Source organism: Elephantulus edwardii, unplaced genomic scaffold (assembly GCF_000299155.1).
Source record: "Elephantulus edwardii isolate Elephantulus edwardi_28Jun2011 unplaced genomic scaffold, EleEdw1.0 scaffold00034, whole genome shotgun sequence".
In the NCBI taxonomy this organism is placed as follows: domain Eukaryota; kingdom Metazoa; phylum Chordata; class Mammalia; order Macroscelidea; family Macroscelididae; genus Elephantulus; species Elephantulus edwardii.
The window spans coordinates 21,897,406-21,905,128 of NW_006399784.1; positions in this window are offsets into that span (position 1 = coordinate 21,897,406).

Genomic DNA, 7,723 nt, shown 5'->3' on the forward strand with positions numbered 1-7,723 from the left:
TTCTGTGCAGCCCATTGGCTAAAATCCATGGGTAAAGTCATAGTTTGTGTCTTTTAGAAAAAGTATTTGCAGCGAGCTCTAGTGGCCTAGTGGCCATAAGATGCATTGCAATCGCAGAGGTGCATCGTTTGAATCTACCAGATGCTCTGCTGGATAAGGAGGGACAATCTCTCTCCACCTGTACCTTTCAGATCTGATCTGACGGTATAAACACACACAAATAATAATAAAATAAAATTTTAAAAAGGAAAAAGTATTTGCTATGAATAAATCCTTATAAGTACAAAATTCAATCATTCACTTTCCAGCCTCATTTCTATCACCAAGCCCATATTTTCCAACTACTATTCCTTCTTCATTGTTTCCTACTTTTGCATTCCAGTCATCAGTCATCATTAGTGCATACTGATTGTATGTTCAGCCAATTTCAGACTGCAAAACTTGGTAAAAATTCTCAATTTCTTCCTCTTTGGCACTAGATGTAGGAGCATGTCCTTGAATAATAGTCATGTTAACGGGTCTTCCCTGTATGCATATGTATATTATCCTGTCACTCACAACATTATCTTTCAGGATAAAACTTGAAATTGACTTTTTGACTATGAATGCAACACTGTTCTTCTATTTTTCATTCCCTGCATAGTATATCATTTGATGATCTGATTCAAAGTGACCATAGCTGGTCCGTCACATCTCACTAATGCCTTGTATGCCAATATTCCATTTCATTTTTAATAATATCCAGTTTTCTAACACTCAAGTTACAAACATTCCATATACCAATTGTTAAACAAGGTTTGTTATTGATTTTCCTCATTTCAACTAACTTCCAATCTGGGCTCTACCACTACACTACTATAAATATCCTCTTAGTTTAGAGTTCATAGGGTTTTTAAAAGCCTTTTATTTAGGAAGTAGATGACCCATCCTGCTTCCTAGTATCTCTAAATCAGGGAGGTCCACCAAATACTGTCCATGATGGGAAACTGTTTTGTAATTTGACACACCAGTGGCAAAGATTTCAGTATCACAACAACCTCAACTAATCACAGTACAGCAAACTGACCAAGGCCCGCCCACCAGATCCTATTTGCCCACACAGAGGCTTCCCATCCAAGCTAATTGTGAAGGAGATCAGATACAGTTAATCAGCTCACAGTTGATTGCTAACACAATTTAGAAATATCCAAATAGTTTACCCCAGTTTTCAAGTAAATCACAAATGCTTACCTACAAGGATCCAACTTTGCAGAGCTAGACTCACTCACAGGCAGGACTAGACTGAATGTTAAACACCAAGGCCCACCCACCAGATCCTGTTTGCCTGCACAGAGGCTTCCCACCCAAACTAATAATAAATGAAATTTATATGCTCAGCCAATAATTAGAGAAATTCAGCTGTATGTAGAAGAATATGACATTGAGATTGAAGATAGACATATCAACAACCTGCAATATGTAGATGATAAAACTTTGCTTGCTGAAAGAGAAGAGGACTTGAAAAATTACTGACGATCGACTATCATTTTCACTATGGACTACAGTTTATTGTTTAGAAAAGAAAAATTCTCACAACTCTCCAATCTGCAACATCATGAGAAATACAGAAAAGATTGAAGTTAAAGATTTCATTTTCCTTGAATACATTTTCAGTGTCTATGGAAACAATATTAAAAAAATAAATCTAATGAATTGTTTTTTGTTGTTATATGCAGTTGATTGGCATGCAACTCATAGTGACCCTACGTACAACAGCCCTAAACCCTGCTCTATCCTGTGCCAATCTTAGTGTCTCTGACACACCTATCCTCATTATCCCAGTCACTGAATCAATCCATCTCATCAGGAGTCTCCTTGTCTTGCACTGTCCCTCCACCCTCCCAAGCATGACATCTCTCTCCAAGGACTGGTCCCATCTTGCCACATGTCCACAGTATGTCAGACAAAGCTTCAGAATCCTTGCTTCCAAGAGCAGCCTGGTCTCACCCGCTCTAGGTTGAACTTGTTTATTCTTCTAGCAGTCCATGGTATATTCAATACTCTTCTCCAGAACCACAGCTCAAAGGCAGCAATTCTCCTTCTATCATCCCTAGTCATTGTCCAGCTCTCTAATGCATAGAAAGTGACTGCAAAGACCGTGGCCTGTATCATGTGCATGTTAGTCTCTAGACTGACATCATTACTCTTCAGTACTCTGGAGTGGTCTCTGACAGCAGACTTTCCAAATTCAATTAGTCTATTTATTTCCTGGCTGCTGGTACCAAGAGTGTTGAATGTAAAGTCAAGCAAGCTAAAGCTGTTAACAATCTCAATCTCTTCACCATCTATCATGATGCTGCCAATTGGCCCAGTGGTGAGAATCTTTGTTTTCTTGATGTTGACCTTTAGATAGCAATAAAAAAAAATTAAAAGTACAGATTTGTATTGGTCAAATCTGCTGTCATATTCCCCTTTAAAGGGCTCAAGTGCAAAGATTCATTAGTTTGAAGGCTAACTTGTGCCTGAATTAAGCTGTACCTTTTCAATTTGTATGCAGAACAGATCATTCGGGAAGCAGGGCTTTATGAGGAGGAGTGTGACATCAAGATTGAAGGAAGACTCATCAATAACCTATGGTATGCAGATGGCACAACCTTGCTTGCTGAAACTGAAGAAGACCTCAAGCACTAGTTACAAAAGGTCAAGGACTGTAGTCTTCAATATGGATTGAAACTCAACATCAAGAAGACAAAGATTCTCACCACTGGGCCAATTGACAGCACTATATTAGATGGAGAAAAGATTGAGGTTGTTAACAATTACAGCTTGCTCGAATCCACAATCAACACTCTTAACAACAGCATTCAGGAAATCAAAAGATGAATTGCATTGGGAAAATCTGATGTCATGGACCTCTCCAAAGTGCTGAAGAGCAACGATGTCAGTCTAGATACAAAGGTGTGACTAATCCAGGCTATGGTCTTCTCAATTACTTGTTATGTTTCATAGAGTTGGACAGTGACTAAGGATGACACAAGAAGAATTGATGCCGTCGATTTGTGGTGCTGGAGAAGAGTCTTGAATATACCACGGACTGCCAAGAAAACAAATAGTTCTGTCATGGAGAGATTGAAATCAAGTATCTCTTTGGAGACTAGGATTTTGAAGCTCCGCCTCACTTAGTTGGGGTACGTGACTAGGAGAGATCAGTCCTTGAAGAACGACATCATGCTCAAAAGGGTGGACGGACACCGCAGGAGAGTAAGACCCTGGATGAGATGGATTGTTACAGTAACTGGGGAGATAGGGGTTGTTGTGTCAGAATTAGTGAGATCTCTTAGGACAGGGAAGGGTTCAGAGCTGCTGTACATAGTATTGTTATACATTGCAGGTGACTCAGTGGCACATAACAACAATAACATGACAGGTTTTGAAGCAGGAATGTCATCCACTGCCTAAATATCATGCCTCTGGAAACTCTATGAACTTTGATAAATGCAAATGTAATAGTTGTAAAGGGGCTTCAGGCCTTTTGTTTATAGGATTGCTATGAGTTGTGCTCAATTTGAAGGCAATCAACAAAAACAACAACATTTTCATTTGTTTCATATTCATGTGAAAATTGGACAATGAATAAGGAAGGCTGGCCCAGTAGCAAGAATCAGTGCTGCAATCCCAAAGAAACGTGGTTCAAGGCCACCAGCTGTTATATTAGAAGGATGGGCAATCTCCTGTGCAATTAACTGCCTCTGAAAATCTTCTGGAGGGTCAGCTATGGGTGGATTCAGACTCGAAGGTACACAACAACAACAACAACAACTACTACAACATCACAACAAATAATAATTAATGTCTTTACATGGTGAAGAATATTGAAAATACCAAGGATTTCCAAAACAAAGAAGAAATCTTAGAATATGTGAAGCCAGAGTGCTCTTAGAAACAATGATAGTGAGTTTTTGTCTCGTATACTTTGTGCATTTTATCAGCTTAGTCCTATCCCTGGAAAAAGATATCGTGCTTGGAAAAGTAGAGAGTCCGTGGAAAAGAGGGTAATCCTCAATGAGATGGACTGAACAGTGACTAGAACAATAACCTTAAGTAGAGTGGAGATATAGAGGTCGCATAGCCCTGGTGTACAAGTTGTCGTACAGTGGTAACTTGTGGTTGCTTTGAGGCTGAACACTGATACTGATGTGTCAAATGCGTTAATGGTTGGCTACCCAATGCGGACAGAGAGCGGGATGGAGCTCCCTGATTAAAACAAGCTTGGAAGGAGGAGTGGCATCCACTTCCATAATAGCTTGCCTCTGGAAACCCTATGAACCCAGAGAGAAGATGAGAGACACCCGAGCGTTGAGGACTCTCCTTCATAGGGTCGCTATGAGTCACCTGTGACTTAACAGCACTCAACACAACAAAGTGGAGATTAGGTTGGAGGGTTTAACGTTGTTCTACATAGGATTACTGAGTCAGAGATGATTTGATGACACTAAACTACAGCCATTGTGTTAGTGACCCTCCCCAAGACCCCCCACACACACACATTGAGACACATTTAGTTCTGTTGTTTATAAGACAGTCAGTTGACAGCACCTAATAACAAGGGTTGAAGGTTATGGATTTAATGTTGTCCTTCCCTAAATATGTATCAACTTTGCTAGGTGGTGATATCTTATGGATGGTTGTCTTTGATTTTGTGAGCCAATGCTCCTACATTCTGTGATGTTTTGTAAATCCTAACCTTGATACCTATAGCTCTGGTTCCACTTTGGAATGAGTTGCTCTATTAATGAGGCAAGATTAGGGTGAAATTTATTTTGAATCACTACCTTAATACAGGTTGTGACTCTTCACTACCATACTGAAGTCACACCCTTTCTTGAACCACACCTTTTCTCTTACAAGAGATAAAAGGAAGGTCAGGTGTGAAATTGTGCAGTTATGGTGCATGAAACCTTAATGAAGGGATTGGTCCATTTTGACATCCTTGTTATTGTTGTTTGTTGTTATGTGCCGTCGAATTGCTTGCACCTATGTGACTCATAGCGACCCTATGTATAACAGTCCTAAACTCCTCTCTGTCCTGTGCTAATCTCACTGTCTCCAACATACCCATCCTGATTACCCCAGTCACTGAATGAATCCACCTCCTAGATGGCCTTCCCCTCCTGCACCTGCCCTCCACCCTCCCAAGCATGATGTCCCTCTCCAAGGACCAGTCTCTCAACATGACCAAAGTATGTCAGGCGAAGTCTCAGAATCCTTGCCTCCCAGGAGCAGCCAGGTTTAATCCTCTCAAGGATGAATCTGTTTGTTTTCTTAGCAGTCCATAGTACCCTCAATACTCTTCTCCAACACCAAAGCTCAAAGGCATCAATTCTTCTTCTGTCCTCCCTGGTCATTGCCCAACTCTCTGATGCATAACAAGTGATTGAAAAGACCATTGCCTATATCAGACACACCTTAGTTTCCAGAGAGACACCGTTGCTCTTGAGTACTTTAGATAGGTCCCTAACAGCAGACTTTCCCATAGCAATATGTCTTTTAATTTCCTAGCTGCTCGTGCCAAGAGTGTTGATTGTGGAGCCAAGCAGACTAAAGCTGTGAACAACCTTAATCTCTTCACCATCCATCCTGATGCTGCCAAATGACCCAGTGGTGGGAATCTTTGTCTTCTTGACATTGAGCCTCAATCCATATTGAAGGCTGCAGTCCTTGACCCTCTGCAGCAACCATTTCAGGTCCTCCTCAGTTTCAGCAAGTAGGGTTGTGTCATCTGCATAACGCAGATTGTTGATAGATCTTCCACCAATCCTGATGCTGCATTTCTTCTCATAGAGCCCAGCCTCCCGGTTGATCCGTTCTGCATACAAGTTGAAAAGGTATGGAGATAGGACACATCCCTGGTGTACGCCCTTCCTACTAGGCTTAAAATGAGCCATTCCAGAGGTGGAAAGGAGGATCCTCACAGCTATTAAGAAAGAACAACTCAGAATGGTGTGTGGTTTTTAGACTCTGTGTATTGGGAACTTTTGAAGAAAGAAGCTGTAACACCAGAGATGGCAAGAGTTAGCCAGAAGCAGAGGCAGAGAAATGGCAGCAGCAAGACATTTAAAGGGGATAGTGTGCCAGGTTTTTTGATTCACAGAGCAAGAAAGCTGAGGCAAAATGGATTGCCTCTGCTCCATTGGCGGATGCCTATTAGCTGATGTACAAAATGACAAGAACTGTTTTTGTCCAGGAGGCTTGTGGTGGAGTGGGTTGCCTTTGGTGACTTATTGGCAGAGTTAAAAAGCTTTTTCACACTTGACTAAGCAAGGCAGAAGTAGAAGAACCAAGGAACTGAGAGGTGTGCCTACAGGTATGAGAAGTTCTTGTTACAGAACTGGATCTTGAGTTATTTTTGAACCTAAATTGTTACCTGTTACTTCCCTAACAAATGCCTCAATTATTTTGTCTGTAAGTTTGTGTGGCTATTGCAATGAATTCTTGAAATCAGCAGAGAAGTATATTGTGGTTTCTGTATGCTGAAGGCAAGAATGACTATGAAAAACCTTAGTCCTTAATTTAATTCTGATAAGGTGCCGATGTTAGAAAAGTTAAGACATACATTAGGTGGTGGAAGGAAAGTTTGAGCTTGGCTCTAGAGTAATTTTCCTGCCCCTTTTCTTTTGTCAGTGCTGAAGTTAAGTGTATGCTATGGGTAAGATAATCTAATAAACTTAGCAAGTGACACCTCATATAAAGGTTTTTTATTAGAAAACTTCCAGGACCAAAAATATTAAACATTGTCACAAATGGTGAAACTGACTTTTTACTATTGTTTTTCCTTTCCTCTTTGATGGCTTAACGGTAATAAGCTATTCTGCCAATCTGAAGGCAAGAGGTTCAAATCCATCAGCTGCTATGTGATGAGCAATCTTCTCCCTGGCAAATCTGCTGGAGGATCTGTTATGGGTTGGTTCCTACATGATGTTACATAACAACTAATTGATAGATTTTAAAAATCAGGCAAGGATTTTCATCAGGGAAAAATACTAAAGTGCATGATTTTAGAACTTCAATTAATTTCAAATAATATGTATTGAGTCCCTACAATGTACTAAGCACCGTATTGTGTTATTAGTTCATGATCTGGTAGACAAAACCTCCACTTCTATTGTTCACACCTATAGTCTTCTATAGATCATGCATTTTAAAATATGGCTAGAGTGATGAAGTGTTTCTCCTACCTTCTTCATCCTTCCCTTTCAGTGAATCTACAAAATTTTTTCAAGTGATTTACTGTAGGTATGAGGGCTGAAAAATTCTTAGAAACTGTAAAAATATTTGAGTTTGTTTTTATAATATTTTGATAGTCTCACATTTGTTTTGCTTCACCAATAGAAGCACTATTAAGAGAGCTGGCAAATCTGTGAAAGACACACATGTACCATAGTGACTGCCTTCAGTTGTGCCCCTATCAGACAGAGCAGAACTACCTCATAGGATTCTTTTTAAAAACATTTAAATTTATTATTAATTTCAGTAAAAATTTACAGAGACTTGGGATTTCCATTCATTCATTGTTGCACTTTCCTCCCCTCCCAACCCTTCCCCCTAGTACACTACCCTCTTGGAAAAGTAAAAGACAAATTCTTTCATTGTTTTACAAACCCTCACCCAGGTCCACTCCACCATGTAGCCTTTGCTCTAGACTCCTCTCATGACAAAAATATCGAATCACATACCCCTTTTAAAC